Source organism: Carcharhinus amblyrhynchos, chromosome 14 (genome assembly GCF_965287045.1).
Source record: "Carcharhinus amblyrhynchos chromosome 14, sCarAmb.v2.hapA, whole genome shotgun sequence".
In the NCBI taxonomy this organism is placed as follows: Eukaryota; Metazoa; Chordata; class Chondrichthyes; order Carcharhiniformes; family Carcharhinidae; genus Carcharhinus; species Carcharhinus amblyrhynchos.
In genome coordinates, this window is record NC_137337.1 from 50,938,914 (window position 1) to 50,956,519 (window position 17,606).

The window sequence follows — 17,606 nt, forward strand, 5'->3', positions numbered from 1 at the left end:
GTCAAGAATGCATAATGGTAGTAACAGCAGAACATTACATGTAATTTACTTTGAAGGATTGGAAATTATTAAAGAAGAGTGTCATTACAATATTTTTAAGAAAAATGAACACTTCATAATGAATCTGCAGGCAAGCTTAGCGTAGCCTAATATCCAACCTCTATTTAGTGCCTGCTGAATTTGAGATGGGATTTTTGAAGGTGTGATAGTCCCCTGTGTTGCTCTGTAATATTTTCCCTACAGATCAGTATTGCAGCTTGCCTCGAAGGAAGTGGAGTTAACTTTCAGTTAGCACACTGGATCTTCCAACCACAAAAACATAAGAAATGTGAACAGGCATAGGCCTGTAGTCCTTTTAGCCAGATCTTCCATTCGATTAGTTAAAGTTTATTTATTAGTCACCCGGAAGGCTTACATTAACACTGCATTGAAGTTACTGTGGAATTCCCCTGATCGTTCCGGCGCCTGTTTGAGTCAATGCACCTAACCAACACATCTTTCAGACTGTGGGAGGAAATGGAATAACTGGAGAAAACCCATGCAGACACGGAGAACATGTAAACTCCACACAGTGACCCAAGCCAAGAACCCCGGTCCCTGGTGTTGTGAGGCAGCAGTGCTAACCATTATGCTGCTCATAGGTTTTAGCTAATCTCTGACATCAACTTCATTTTCCTACATCATTCCCTTAGTCCAAAAATATCAATCTCAGCCTTGAATTACACTGTGACTTGAGCATTCATTATCCCCTGAAGTAGAGAATTCTAAAAATATATTTTTCCTCATCTCAGACCAAAATGACTGTATTTTATGCTAAGACGATGCCCCTTAGTTCTAGAATGTCCAGCTAGGGGAACGTGCTGCTTAGCTTCTACCGTATAAAGCCCTGTGAGAATCTTATTTCTAATTCTCAACTCCAGAGACCATGGGGTTGTTTACTCAATTTCCTTTTAGGACGCTACTCTAATCTCATGGATCAGTGTATCGGGACTTTTATTGCGTCTCTCTTTTTTTTTCCCTCTCTCTCTCTTCCGCGCCGCGCGCACCCCCCCCCCCCCCCCCCCCCCCCCCCCCGCCTCCCGAGTCAAATATCAGTTTCCTTGAGTACTGAGATCAAAACCGTATGCACTACTTCATAACACAATATAATTGCAATACGATATCCTTAGTCTTGTATTCCAATCCCCTTGCAAAAAAAAACCATTTGCTTTCCTAATTATTACTTGCTGTACCTGCATTATTTAATTTATAAGGCCACCCTTATCTTTGTAAAGGCCAATATTCAATAGTTTCTCAACATTCAAAAATATTCAATTTTCTTATCCTATCTACCAAGTGAATAGTTCCCTATTGTCCCACATTATACCCCAACTACCCCTTGCCCACTCAGTTAACCTACCTATATTCCTGAGACAGCTCAACACCCTTTCTAAATGGCAGCTAGGGATGGGCAATCAGTGCTGGCCTAGCCAGCAATGTTTATATCCCTTTTTTTTAAAGAATTAAAAAGCCATGTCTCCCATATTTTCCCATCTTTCATTTAACCTCCTTCAAAGTCGATCCCAGCTAAATGAAACTGCTAAGCCATTGTAAAACAAATCATCTAAATTATACTGTTAACATACTTTTTAGTACATTGTTTTAACATAACATAAGAAATAGGAGCAGGAGTAGACCATCTAGCCCCTCAAGCCTGCCCCGCCATTCAATAAGATCATGGCTGATCTGTCGTGGCTCAGTTCCACATTCCCGCCCTCTCCCCATAACCCTTAATCCCCTCTCTTATCAAAAACCCATCAACCCGTGTCTTAAAAATATTTAGCGAGGTAGCCTCCACCACTTCAACGGGCAGAGAATTCCAGAGATTCGCCACCCTTTGAGTGAAGAAGTTCCTCCTCAACTCCGTTCTAAACTGCCCCCCCTTTATCTTGAGGCCGTGCCCCCTAGTCCTACTATCCTTTCTGAGCGGGAAGAGTCTCTCCACCTCTATCCTATCCATCCCATTCATCATCTTATACGTCTCAATGAGATCTCCCCTCATTCTTCTAAACTCTAACGAGTACAAGCCTAGTTTATTCAGCCTCTCCTCATAGCTCAACCCCCTCAACTCCGGCATCAGCCTAGTAAACCTCCTCTGCACTCCCTCCAAGGCCAAAATATCCTTGCGTAAGTACGGTGCCCAAAACTGCACACAGTTTTCCATCTGAACACTTGCAGCTGGGTTAAATCTGGATATACGAATAACAGATACATATTTGGAACTGTTGACTGCTTATATCAGAAGGCAAATCATCTTATAGAATGTGTGCAACAAAACACCATTTGTTGTTCTCCAAAACTAGCAACTTTTTTAGAAACACAAAAGTCCTCAAACAGTCTGTTCTGATCTGCAATTTAAATACCCAGTTTATACATACTCAGTTTACAGTAATGTTGCATTATATTTACAAAGATGTTGATATATTTCAGCATTTTAGTGGAACTGTAGGGTGGATTCAGTGATCAGGAACTTATGGCATAGTACAGCACTCGGGGAGCAGTAGCTGAGAACCTGCAGGGCCAAAGAGCCTGATTTTTTTTTTTCTCTCTATTTAAATTAATCAACCCTTAGAAGTTGTTGATCCTTTAAATGCCAGCTTTTAAAAATTTGTAATAGCATTCTGAAAACTAAATCCAAAACACATGGTCTTATCATAATATGTAAACTGTGGTTTAGGAAAGTGAAAAGGCTGATTGCTTTTCCTGATTTCACTGTCCAGGCTATAAAATTACTGTTAACTAGTCCCAGAATGGGCACTGTTTTATTTACTTGCAGCACTGTGCTATCAAGTTCCGCTTTGATTGAGGTGTTTGCTGGTACAATAACTTACTTCACTGGAGTTTGACTATCAGTGTGTCCACGTTCTGCACGTAGCACTGTCGTTAAATCAACAAGTTTTTGGCTCAGAGCCAAAACTCACCGGAAGCAGCTTTCCTGCTCCCAAACATTTCTGTTTGTGATAATGTTGCAAATTATATGATACAAATTGGATCTACTAATAATTATATTCCAACATTATTTCATAAATTCATGGATTTAATACTTCACTCTTTGTTCATTTGCTAGTTATATTTTTATAGGATTTGAAGACTATTCATAGACAGGCTTCCTCCATCTAGTGCTGATTACATCTCATTCTTGAGTTGGTGATGGTCGAGTGGGGTTTGTAGTGGGAAGTTGCTGTGTTTGTTTATAGATTTCACTCTTGATTCATCTAGGTTTGTAAATTACATGATTTGTGAGAGGATATAGTGGTAAATTTTAAGATGAAAATGCCACATCTGCAATCATATTTTTAGTTTTCCTCATCCTTATCTTGCAAACTTTTGTTTTCATGTCCTATTTTAAAGTATTAACCCTTTTCTGAGATGCAGGTTCACGTATATGCTCCATTACCCCCATCAGTAAGAATTTACCATATATATTGACAAGCTATCTAATTATGAAAGCTGAATAATAGATCCCAATTTTATCCTTGTACATTATACATTTTTCATAAATCTGATAGCTATCGGATGTGGGATCCTTGGCTGATTGGCCATTCACTAACTCAGAGTGCAGAAGATTTGCCACCATCCTAGTTCACAGAATGGCTTCCTTCTCGCTGTAACCATTCGTCTGTCCAAGTGCTGTGAAGGATCAATTCACCTAATGCCTCTTCTCCATGTCCCTGCACATTCTTCCCTTTCAGATAATAAACTAACTCTCTCTTGAATGCCTTGATTGAACCTACCTCGAAGCGCTCTCAGGTAGTGTATCCCAGATTCTAACTACTTGCTGTTTGAAAAGCTTTTCCGCGTATCTCCATTGCTTCTTTTGCCAATAAACTTGAATCAGTGCCTCTTGTTCTTGATCCTTCCATGAATGGGAACAGATTTCCCCATCTACTCTGTCCAGACACCTCAGTTTTGAATACCTCTATCAAATTACCTCTCAATGTTCTCTTCGAGAAAAATAGTTTTCAACCTATCCAATAACTCATCCCCAGAAGCATTCTTGCAAATCTTTTCTGTACTCTCTTCAATGTCTTCAGATCCTTCCTAAAGTGTGGTGCTAGACAGGATGCGATACTCCAGTTGAGGTCCAACTAATGTCCTATACAGGTTTAATGTATCTTCTTTTTGTACTCCATCATCTTTTTAGTAAAGCCTAGGATGCATTGTTGACCATATCTCAATCTGTTCTGCCACTTTCAATGATTCAGGTGAAACTAGAACTAGAGGGTATGGCCTCAAAATAAGGGGGAGCAGATCTGGGACTGAATTGAAGAGGAACTTCTTCACCCAAAAGAGTTGTGAATCTGTGTGGAATTCCCTGCCTACTGAAGCAGTTGAGGCTACCTCATTAAATGTTTTTAAGGCAAGGATAGATACTTTGAACAGTAAAGGAATTAAGGGTTATGGTGAGCAGGCAGATAAGTGGAGCTGAACCCACAAAAAGCTTGCTATGATCTTATTGAATGGGAGAGCAGGCTCGAGGGGCCAGATAGCCTTCTCCTGCTCCTAGTTCTTATGTCCTTGTGATGTACATATACACCCAAGTTCCCTTACTCCTGCGCTCCCTTTATTTTATGGCATCTCTCCACTTTCATCCTACCAAAACAAATCTCTTCACCCTTCTCTACATTAAATTTCATTTGTCTGCCCAATCTGTCATGTCCTGTTTTTAGGTGCTATGCTATCCTTCCAAGCTTCGTATCAATCCCAAAGTTTTTGAAATTGTGTCCTGTGATGGTCTAGTTCTTTAATATATCAGTAGGAGTAAGGGTCCTAACATCAACCCCTGGGGAACTTGACTATACAAAGTTTGCTCCAATGTGAAAAGCAGCCAGTGCCCACTACTTTCTGTTTCCTGTCATTGGGCTAATTTCATATCCACTTTGCTACTGTCCTTTTTATTCTTTAAACTCCAACTTTGCTCACAAGTCTGTTCTGCAGTACTTAATCAAATACCTTCTGGAAGACAATGTACACCACATCAGCATTGCCCTCATCAACCCCCTCCAATCACCTCATCAAAAAAACTCCAAGTTAATTAAACAAAGATTGCCCTTAAAATTACTCGCCGCCATTCCTTATTGACCTGCATTTGACCCAGTGACTATCAGTTGTGACTGAAGTTGTCATTCTTACAACCTTCACCACCACTGGGTTAAATTGTCTGGGTTTGCGATTTTTTTTTTTGTTTTGGGCTTGTCTTGCACAATGTTTGCAGTTCTGCAATCCTCAAGCACCATCCCTGAACATCAGGAAGATTTCAAAATTATGACCAGTGCATTTGCAATTTCCACACATTTCCCCAGTATACTTGGATGCATCTCATCTGGTCCTGATGTCACCAGCTTTAAATATAGATAGCCTATTGAATAACTCCTTATCAAGTTGAGACCAGCTGACTCAGAACAGATCTGGAATCTTCCTATTCTTTTATTTTAAAACTTACAGAATTTTGCTTTTTCCATTTTACTCCTCTATTCATAACTGAATATGTTCATGTTGGTAGGGTGGCAAAAAGTGGGGAGGATAGCTGAAGACTGGAGGAGGATATCAATGGACTGGCCAGGTGGGCAGAGCAGTAGTAAATGGAACACAACCTGGAAAAGTGTGAGGCAAAGCACTTGGGTAACAAATTACACTATGAATAATAGAACTCTGGAAAGTACTGAAGATCAGGGAAACATTGGCATGCATATCCACTGATCCCTGAAGGCTACAGGGCAGGTTGAAAAGATAGTTAAGAAGGCAGATAGGATACTAATCTTTATTAACTGAGGTATAGAATACAAGAGCAGTAAGGTCATGCTGGAAATATAGGCCACAACTGAAGTACTTTGTGCAGTTCTGGTCGCCATATTATAGGAAGAATGTGACTCCAGTGGTGATTGACTAGGATGCTGCCTGGGCTGGGAGATCTGAGTTGTAAGGGGAGAACGGATAGGCTGGGCTGTTTACTTGGAGTAGCGAAGGTTGAGAGGGGATTTGATGGATGTATAAGATTACAAACGGCATAGCGTGGATAGGAAGGCACCCTTTCCATTAGTGAAGGGATCAATAACCAGGGGCATAAATTTAAGATGAGACGTCAAAGGGAGTTGAGGAGAAACTTTTCACCCAAAGGTTAGAAGTCTAGAACTCACTACCTGAAAGGATGGTGAGTCATAACTTCTAAAAATTATTTAGATGTTCAGTTACACTGCCATAACCTCCTGGGTAATGAGCCAAACACTGGAAAATGAGGTTAATGTAGTCAGATCTTTGACTGGTATGGACTGAATGGCTTTCTTTTGTGCTGTAAACATCGACGTATCCATTGATCATCACAAAGAAGCTGTGCAAAATCAGCTAGTTATCTGGCAGTCCAGTGAAGAAATAACAAATAGATGTAATGATCTGGATTGAATGTCAGTGAGCATTTAAGTCAGTGCAAAACATAGCAACATCTGCAAAAATAACCATTATGATAATCACTTCTGTAACTCAGCATTCCTGTGTTGCCTGTTTCCAGATTATTAGCGAATTGAAATTGTTGCAATCAGTTTTTTTTTATTGTTTTAATAGGCCTTAAACTTACTAAGAACAGGAGGCTGTGGTCTTTGAGGAAAATTGTTCAAGGGAATAGTTGGAGGAAATTGGTATATTTATTAGCAAAAGCTGGCAGCAGTTATGTCCAAGCAAACTTTTGGAAGGGGGCTTCAAATAATATGCTCTGAATACCCATGGAGAGATCTTTATCAATATTTTGTGCAGTGCACTGAGATGGAATAATCACACACATGCCATTTACCATGTTGCGTTTTGTACCTACCTAAGCACATGTTTTGTGCATTGTTGGATTGCGTTAAAATTTAATCCCATACTATATATCTAATCAACATAAAATAAATGGTATCAATGATCTAGCAGACTTTAATTAGTTTCAAATTATTTATATTGTGCTACAGGATCAGTCACTTAATTTGCTAACTAAAAGTTAATTTAATGAATCAAGAAATCTCCCAGTAAAATAATGCCCACTTCAAGCTACTATCTGAATGGACTTACTGTGCCATGAAATCAACTTGAGGCCTCTTGCTTTGGTGTGCTATGAGTGGAGGTGAACTAGCTCCTCTCTCTTCAACCTCATCAACTGGTCACCAAAAAAAGTTTAAGTTTATTTTTGTCTTTCCAAAATCAGAATGTATTTAACTATTTTGAGCTATGAGCAATAAGGAGCCAATCAAACAAAAGTTTCTTGTCGTCAAAGAGCAAACTTATTAACCACTACATCCAAGAAAAATAATGAAAACATGACCTCAAGTATTCAGCCCTTGGCCAGTTTGGGTTAACTGATTTCCTGGATGCAGTTAGATGCAGATGTTGTTGCAATTATTACAAAATCTTTCGTTCAGTAAGTTCCTGGTAGAATTAACATCTCAAACGGGGCCTTGCTCTTATTTCAAAAAAGAGAGCAGCCTTCAACCTGTTTCCTATGAAGACTTTCTTGACACCACCTGTGTCATTTGCAGTTTTACTCTAGTGACAGGCAGCCTTGCCTTTAAATACTCCAGCCATTCTGTATTTTAAGAGGTTTTTGATATCCATTATTTGCATTGTTCGTGTCCTAAAAGTTTTGATGGATGCCTGGATTATAAGAAATGTCTCTGTCTTCACATTCCCCTGAGGGATTTTGTTCCTGATCTTCACTTTGGAAAGTGACCTTGCATTGTTTAGCAGTTTGCTTTGACTTAGTTCAAATTGCAAAATTTCCAGTCAGTTGAAAGATCATATTTTTAAAAACAAAGGGGCATGGCCTTGTGACAGGTGATAAAATAGGTCTCTGTTCAGTGGTCTTAGTTTCTTTAAAATTCTAATGAGATTTGGAAGGAATTTATTAACATCCTATGTTAAATGTCTTTGTTTTGATTCTTGCTCTGGATATTATGAGTAGAGCTACTATTGATTGCCCCCGTTCCAAATGGGTTGTGTTTCACAACCTGGATGCATGTTAAGGCCCTGGCAATAGTCAAAGTGGGGTCTGGTTAACTCTTAATTCTTGTGGATCATCAGGTTCCTGATTTGTACCCTGTGTAAGTCATGCCATTAGCATTCCCCTACCAGCAAAAAAAAATGTTTTCAGCTGGAAATGGGACAAGACTTTGGAATCCAAGTGCTACCCATTATTTTTAATGTCCTCAGAGTCATCCCAACTCTTGTGAAAATCTGACCCTTAAAATCAATTGAAGATACAAGCATATTAAGGAAATTCTGGGACTGTGGGCCAATATTCACACACTACCACTTCACAGCACAATACGTGGAAGCATCAAACTAGTTTACACACCATAAATTTGCCTACTCCAGTGGAAGTCAATAATAAGTCAATAGAAATTAAATAACAATTGCAGCTAAAAGCTGAACCAGATCAGATCCTAACTGGACTAAAAGTCAAGTATTTTACACAATTCCACTTGATCTTTATTAATCCTTAATTTGGATAAGGACATTGGAATCAGTTGGATTTTTGCAACAATTCGCCAGTTTTTTTTTAAATGTCTAGATTGTTCTTTCAAACTGAATACAAAATTATAATGTGATTTGAATTTACAATCATTGGATTAATAGTCCAGGCCTCTAGATCACTAGCCTATTAACATTGCCACTGCACTCCCATCATATCCATTTGACTTGTAATCAGAATGTAATGTTACTTTGCAAAGGTGGTACTATGCATAACATTAAAATTGCACTGATTTATTTAAAAAACACTTTTTGCAAACAATTATAAACATTTTCTGAATAGTAGATTTTTAAAAAGGTTAAAATAGTTTTGTTCATTTAAGATGTATTTTAAAATGTTTAAACATATTTCTATGTGATGCTAAGCATAGATCAGGTAGCATTGGAACTCTGCATTATGTGGTATTTGGCAATCTGGTATTGTCAGAACATATTAAGCAGGTACTGTTATTCATAGAGCTTCTCTTGTTTTTGTCTTCTGAATACAACATATAAGTTGATCTTTGAAGCCCTGAACCCTCAAAAGAGGATTGAAGTTTGCACCAAGTTTAATAAAGAGTGAACCACAGGTGTGGGTGTTCATAATCTTTGTCATTCATCACATGGTGTCCACTCTATGTTGGCGTGTATTAAACTCCCATGTATCTTCAAGACATGGCTCATATCACCTGTTTGATCCTTTGGACCCAGTTATAAGGCACTAGTAAGTAGAGTATTCACTAGTTGAGTGAAAAATTGAGGCAGAGTGATATTGTGAGTATAGCATGTCAGTTGGAACCAGGTACCTGAGAAGAAAACGGCAGAGGCAGGACAATGGGGTAAAGGGCAAAGGAGAAGTAAAAAAGAGGTCAAATTAATCACCCAAGCATGTGTAAAAACATGATTTTTGGGGCCAATAAAGACATACACCAGATCAATTTGGACACACTGCGATCTACGGTATATGTCACTTCAAAGCAAAACCAGTAATCTGTACATTTATGATAGTGAATTGGTCTCTGAGCTCTGCTTTGCAAAGCAAACTGAACTATAAATTATTGGAATGAAATCAATAGTTTTGCAACTGCTGTGGCTTTCACTTCGTGACTGTGAGCACGTACTGCACTGTACACTTAAGGCATGAAGTATTTGCAGATCCACGCAGAGCTTACACTGACCTCATTCCAGCTTACTTGCCAACAGAAACTGTTCTTAGTCAATAACAAGATAAAACTGGAACATTTGAGTTATAAGGAAAATATTCTACTGATTTTCTGCAAAACTTTAATTACGTGCAGAATGTGAGATCAATACTTGTAATATTAACTTGAGGCAAGATATTGTTTCCACCCTAAGGTACACTAAGCAGACCATCTTGTAGCACCATTAAATGAATCTGCCACGCAGCAAGGCGCTTTTCTTGTAACTTCCAAAACCTTGGGTTAAATAAATAAAACTGCCACTTATAGTAATATTTCTGTAGTTTTCTGCTTGCTGTTTTCTGAGATCTAAAAAGTTATAGTTTTGAATGTTTATTGTGTACAACTTATGCTAAATCCATCTCTTTTGGGGTTTGTATTCTTGGCTGAGATGAGAAGATTAGGGCAAATTAGTGATGGCATTTTCCCTCTTCTTGCCAAGTTATTAAAACCTAAATTGACTGGATTTAATGTCTGTAACTTAGTTTGTTTAAAGATTAAAGCTAACTTTTTAATTATGATTACATCTTCTGATTCTGTTCTAACACTTATAAAGTTTCACTGTCTGAGACACACTACTGATAAAACTGCTTTCTGTTATTGTACTTTAGTAAAAGTAGAAACTTCTCCATCCTTGTGCAGTCCAATTTATTTTCTATCCCGGACTACACACTGCCAAAAGAGCAGCTGTGTGATTAATTCCAGTCCTATGCTTGATACTCGAAGGTGCATATGATCTTTCACAAATTGCGCTTATAAACTCTGTTCCACATTCCTAGTAAAAGACACACTTCAGCTTTTTTATTACATAAAATATGTTCGGACTTATCACTAGAATTCTATGCCTGCCTCCCACACCAGGACCATGAGAAGCAAGGGCAGTGTAAAATTGAGTGGATTATGGGATTCTTCCCTCCCCTGCCCCAGCCAAAACACATCTCTGTGGCAGGTCTGATTGGCCCCAGTTAGCCTCAACCCCATTTACTTACACTCTGCCTTTTGTGGCTAATCTAGGGACTTTTGCAGTTCCAGCAGCACTTCTCCCTCTAAATGACTGGCAGTGCCTGGAGACAGGGAAGTGTTGTGTGATTTCAAGAAGCAATTAGATATAGCTCCTGGGGCTAAAGGGATCACATGGGAGAAAGTTGGCTCGAGATATTGAGTTTGATGATGAATGGCAGAACAGGCTTGAAGGGCCAAATGGCCTATTCAGCTTCTGTTTTCTGTGTATGTTTTTATATAAATGGAAGCCAGACCTGCCTCTGACTTGAAAGCCACTGCCGCCACCTAAAAATCCCATCCTACATTTCTAATGCTAACTGTATTTGTGTCAGTACATTGCTCATTGATTCCAGATTATCTTTAAATCACCCTTGCATACGTTCAACATGGGGATCTGATTTTCCCCTCCTTTTCTCTGTTTGGTCTTGAGGTCAGGGTTTAGATGGGGTTTGCCTAAGAAAGCTGTTTAAAAATATTCCTGTTTATTAGCAGATCTATTTACATCACAGTAACTCGACACGTGGTTGTATTTCTGCTGTCCACCAGATCTGTTACTTAATCATGTGACATTACCTCAGTATCAGGTGGTTCTAATGATAACCCTTTGCATCTCTTCTGTCCTCCCCCAGAAGTCTTTATCCCAACTTCATTTCACAGGCGTTTGCCTATGAAGTACTTCACCAATCTCTCTGATCTGGTCCTGATTTCATTTTAGGTCGAGGATGACTTCAATTTCTTGTTTGATAGGAGTATCTTCCACTTGGGTAGTCATAGAGTTTCTATTTGTTTCTGATTCCTTATCTCCATCTGGATCTCTAAGTCCAAGGTTCCATTGGTTTCCTTCCCAATGACATCAAGGCGTTTTAATTGCTCCATACATTTCGTTGGTCTCTTTCAATTCTTTAAGATCTCTGTGGAGCTCTTGCTTATACTGGCCTTCTTACTATTGGTCTCGTATCTGCACTCTTCCTGGGCTGTAGCATTTTGAGCCTTGTGCTGTATACCTGAAGTTATGAGTTTGTCTTTGCTGCTCATTAAGGTTAGAACGCGTTCTGTAGGTTTTTTTTATATTAATTTGTGGGACGTGGGCGTTGTTGGGTGGCCAGCATTTATTGCCCATCCCTAGTTAGTTAATTGCCCTTGGAGAGCTGTTGAGAGTCAACCACTTTGCAGTGACTGTGGAGTCGTACATCAGACCAGGTAAGGATGGCAGATTTCCTTAAAGGACATTGGTGAACAAGGTGGGTTTTTTGACAGCGATTACAAGGTAATCACTGTATATTCTTAATTCCAGATTTTAAAAAAAAATTGAATTCAAATTCCATCATCTGCCATGCCAAGTCCCCAGAACAATAGCAGAGTTTCTAGATTAATACCAATAGGCTATCACCTTTCCAATTTTAAGGACTAAGTTAATATCTTTGTTCTTCTTCATTCATCCTTAATTTTTCAAACTTGCTCCTCTTCTATTTCTAACTGAAGATATCCAGGTGAATTAGTCACATGAAACCACACTCCTGCACAAAGTTGTGGAACACTAAGGGCCTGATTTTACCATTTTTATTCTAAGTGCTGAATCTGGGCACAATTCAGATCTGACTTGGAAATTGCTTTCAGGCACCCCCACGTACACTTAGCCTGAAAAAAAATTGAGTCTGAATCACACTAGGCAGGGCTTATCATGCCCTAAAGCGCTCGGAGATCTGAACTGTGCATGCACAGTTAGAAGAAAATTTGAAAAATCGCGCCTATGTCAGATCGCTCCTGGGTTACAAAAAGCGGATAAAGCAGCCCGGAAACAAAAAGTTTCCCCCCCCAACCCCCACTGATTGCCTGCAGAGCGGCAGCGGACTCCCAACTCCTCACCCCACCCTCCCCACCAGAGATCCATGTAGCTTCACCAGAGAGACATCTTACTCCACCACCCACCCCCATCTTCTCCCCACCCCCTCACCAGAGAATAATCTGGCCTCACCCCCACCCCTCATCAGAGAATGATCTAGTCCACCTCACCCTTCTCGCTCCCCCCGCTTCCCTCCCAACCATTGATCTGAGTTAGAGAATCGTTGGAAGCTCTGAACTCACTTCTTCAGCAGCTAGAGCTCCTGAAACAGATTTTTATTTTGCATGTCCATTTCATCGCAATTTGGGATTGGCAAGCACAGTGGTAAAGGGGGAAATGCTAATAAAATTGGACAGGCAGTGCATTAATTCAACTTAAATGCACTTAAATCGCCGTTTCAGGCACGAATCAGATCACAGCCATTCCTGGGTCTCGATAAAGTGGCCACCTGCATGGGCACACGTGCAGATTGCGTTAATGGCCTCATGCCTGATTTTACCATGTTTTCCTGCCTGAAAATAGGCATGGCGCAATGGTAAAATCAGGCCCTAAGGATCATTATCTCATACTACTATGTTCACAATGCCATGTGCCATGAAGAGTCTCTTCAGTGATGTAATGACTGTTTCCGCTGTGATGCTCTGTAATCTACTCACTTCAAACTATCTGGAATAGTTGTCTATGGTGGTGATGAAAACTTTGCCTTTTAAACTCAAATAAGTCCATTTCTAGGTATTCCTGTGGCCTGAAAGGAAGGGAAGGGCATGCCAGTGGATCACTCAGCTGTTGGCTATTCATTGTGCGCACAAGGCAATTCAAGATTAACCCTTCATTGGAATGACTACCAGGCTGGCTGCTGGGCTCTCATTCGGGACTTTGCTATCCCCAAGTGACTTTAATAGATTTTGTGGAGAATTTTGAATTGAAGTGTTTTTAGGAATGACCTAGTCAGTAATTTACAAAGTAAGAGTTATAGAATTCCTACAAGTGCAGAAAGAGGCCATTAGGCTTGTCAAGTCTACACTTTTTTTGACAAAGCATCTTACCCAAGCCCTATTTTTACAACAACCACCACCACCCCGCCCGCATCCCCCCCCCCCCCCCCCCCCCCAAACACTCATATTTACCCCATTAATCCATCAACCCTATCCATGTTGGGACTTTTACAGGGAAATTTACCATGGCAAATCCACCTCATCTCCATATCTTTGGACTGTGTGAGGAATCCCATGCAGACACAGAGAACATGCAAACCCCATGAACCTGGGTGCCCAGTGCTATAAGGCAGCAGTGCTGACCACAAAGAAATTATCAATGATTGTGAGGTGTCTTTTTTTTGTTGGAAGTGATGACGAAGTACTAGGTTGTTGAGAATATAATTTAGTCATCTGTCTGTCCATGCTCTCTTATTTGGATGCATTCATCATCCTTCTGTTGTACTTATAGAACATAGAACACTACAGTACAAACAGGTCCTTCGGCCCACAAGTTGCGCCGATCACATCTACACCCACTAAGCCATAGACCTATCTATAACCCCCAATCCCATTAGATCCCATATACTCATCCAGAAGTCTTTTAAAAGACCCCAGCGAGTTCGCCTCCACCACCACCGGCAGCCAATTCCATTCACTCACCACCCTCTGAGTGAAAAACTTACTCCTAACATCTCCTCTGTCCTTGCTTCCCTGCACCTTAAATCTGTGTCCCCTCGTAGTGACCATTTCAGCCCGGGGAAATAGCCTCTGAGAATCCACCCTATCTATTCCTCTCAACATCTTATAAACCTCTATCAGGTCGCCTCTCAACCTTCGTCTTTCCAGGGAGAAGAGTCCCAGCTCCCTCCAACCTATCTTCATGAGGCATGCCTCCCAATCCAGGCAACATCCTTGTAAATCTCCTCTGCACCCTTTCAATAGCTTCCACGTCCTTCCTATAGTGAGGCGACCAGAACTGTGCACAGTACTCCAAGTTGGGTCTGACAAGGGTCCTATAAAGTTGCAGCATTACCTCCCAACTCCTAAACTCAATCCCTCGATTAATGAAGGCTGGTACACCATACGCCTTCTTGACCACATCTTCCACCTGCAAGGCCGATTTAAGAGTCCTATGGACCCGGACCCCAAGATCCTTCTGCTCTTCGACATAGCTAAGACTCCTACCCTTGATATTGTATTCTTTCATCCCATTGGTCCTGCCAAAATGGACCACTACACATTTATCTGCGTTGAAGTCCATCTGTCACTTCTCCGCCCAGTCTTACATCCTATCAATGTCCTGCTGCAACTTATGACATCCCTCCAGACTATCCACAACACCACCAACCTTCGTATCGTCGGCGAACTTTCCATCCCTCCACTTCCTCATCCAGGTCATTTATGAAAATGACAAACAGCAAGGATCTCTGGGGCACTCCACTGGTGACCGACCTCCATGCAGAAAAAAGACCCATCCACAACCACTCTCTGCCTTCTGCAGGCAAGCCAGTTCTGGATCCACAAGGCCAAAGCCCCCTGGATCCCATGCCCTGTCACCTTCTGAGTCTTGCATGGGGGACCTTATCAAACACCTTGCTGAAGTCCATGTAAACCACGTCTACCGCTCTTCCTTCTTTAATGTGTTCAGTCACATTCTCAAAGAACTCAACTAGGCTCGTAAGGCACAACCTGCCCTCGACAAAACCACATTGACTATTTCTGATCATTCTAAACTTCTCCAAATGCTCATAAATCTTGTCCTTCAGAAGCCTCTCCATCAGCTTACCAACCACTGAGGTCAGACTCACCGGTCGGTAACTTCCCGGGCTATCCCTGTTCCCTTTCTTGAAAATAGGAACCACATCCGCAATCCTCCAATACTCTGGAACCTCTCCCGTCTCCATCGCCGGGGCTCTGCAATCACTTCCCTCGCCTCCCACAGTAATCTGGGGTACATCCCATCTGGTCCCGGTGACTTGTCTATCTTGATAGAGCTTAAAAGTTCTAACACATCCTCTTCCTTAACATCCACATACTCAATCTTTTCAGACTGCCGCAAACCTGTAGTACAACCTCCCAGATCACTTTCCACCGTGAATACCGAGGCAAAGTACTCATTAAGCACCTCTTCCATTTCTTCTGGTTCCACACAGACTTTTCCCCCTTGATCTTTTATAGGTCCTATCCCTTCTCTTCTCATCCTTTTACTTTCTACATATTTGTAGAAGGCCTTGGGATTCTCCTTTTACCTGCCAAGGCCTTCTCATGACCCCTTCTGGCTCTCCTAATTTCCTTTTTAAGCTCCTTTCTACAAGCCTTATACTCCTCTAGATCCTTAACATCTCCTAGCTCTCTGAACCTTTTATATATCTTTTTTTCTTCCTGACTAGGTTCACCACAACCTTCCCGCGCCCTACCAAAACCACCTTGTCTCATTGGAACGTTATCGTGCAGAGCTCCAGTCAAACATTCCTTGAATATCCGCCACCTTCCTTCTGTACTTTTCCCCAAGAACACCTCCTTCCAGTTTATTCGTCCAATTATCTGCCTGATGTCTTCATATTTCCCCTTACTCCAGACAAACGCCTTCCTAGCCTGCCTGATCCTATCTCTTTCAAATGCTATTGTGAAGGAGATAGAATTATGATCTCCATCCCCAAGATGCTTCCTACCGAGAGATCCCACACCTGTCCTGGTTCATTAGCCAGCACCAGGTCAAGTACAGCCTCTCCTCTCATAGACTTATCCACGTACTGTGTCAGGAAACCCTCCTGAACATACCTAACAAACTCCTCCCCATCCAAACCCCTTACCCTTGGGATATTCCAGTCGATGTTTGGGAAATTAAAGTCTCCCATCACGACAACTCTGTTATTTCTACATCTCTCTAGGATTTGTTTCCCTATCTGCACCTCAACTTCCCTGTCACTATTGGGCAGCCTGTAGAAAACACCCAGCAAAGTTATCGACCCTTTGCTGTTCCTAACTTCCACCCACAGAGACTCTGTAGACAGTCCCTCCACGGCATCCTCCTTCTCTGCAGCCATGACACTGTCCCTGATCAACAGTGCCATTCCACCACCTCTTCTGCCCCCAACCCTGTCCTTCCTGAAGCATCTGAATCCTAGCACCTGAAGTACCCAGTCTTGCTTAATCTCTTTCCATGGCTTGTAAACATTTAATTATGAGTGAAATGTAGGCTTCTAATTCCTCAATAAATTCAAAGTTTGTCAAGAATTTGCCCACTTGATTGACTTTTCCAAAGAATCTTAGTGTAATGTTTTTAGGGAACTATCATATTTGTTTCCTGTGGGTCAGCAGTAGTTCCCAAAGCTTGCCTAAGAATTTTATCATAGACTTTGCAAATTCATATTTGCCACTTGATGACAAACCTGCTTCCTGCAGAATTTTGACTGCTCCCACTTGATGGTCATGTATGAGAATGTTGTCCATATGGAATATTATTCCCTTCCGTGCGTTCCAGGATTTGAGACGTTGTTCTTTGGAATATCTCAAGTGCAGAAGCAATTTTGAATGATAATCTATTAAAACAATAATGACCAAACGAGATGATAAAAGTAGTTAGCAGTCTGGATTATTTGTCCACAGGCAACTGCCAAGGGCTGCTAGTAGCATCTAATTTTGAAGAGGGTGCTTTTTCTGAATATAGCAAGACTTTCATAATGATACCAACGTTTGGGCTTTGCACTCTACTGACTTGTAATTGAATCAAGTCCACACAGATTCTAATTAAACCATTAGGTGTTATACTGTCACCATTCTAGAAACCACTGTCAGTAGAGTTACTGGAGTGATAACCTTGTTACATGGTTCCACTGGACTTCGTTGAAGAATGGGTGGGGGACCTTCCATACTGTGAAGAGACCTATGTGTTTAGCATTCTCCCTCAGAATTGCATGATATTCGATCTTCAGCTTTCCTAAACTTGAAAATAGGCATGGAAATTCCTTTGAATACATTACTGAACTACTGTCAGCAATTTCATCAATCTCAACTGCAAGCATACTTTTCTGACCCATTATGAACTTCGTTATGTATATGATGCAGGAG

At 40.9% G+C, this 17,606-nt stretch overlaps 1 protein-coding gene across 2 annotated transcripts in view; it reads left to right on the forward strand.

The window, feature by feature from the left end:
* Positions 1–17,606, forward strand: part of egln3 (egl-9 family hypoxia-inducible factor 3) — a 49,379-nt gene that overhangs the window by 15,466 nt on the left and 16,307 nt on the right. The gene's annotated exons all lie outside the window — the stretch shown is intronic.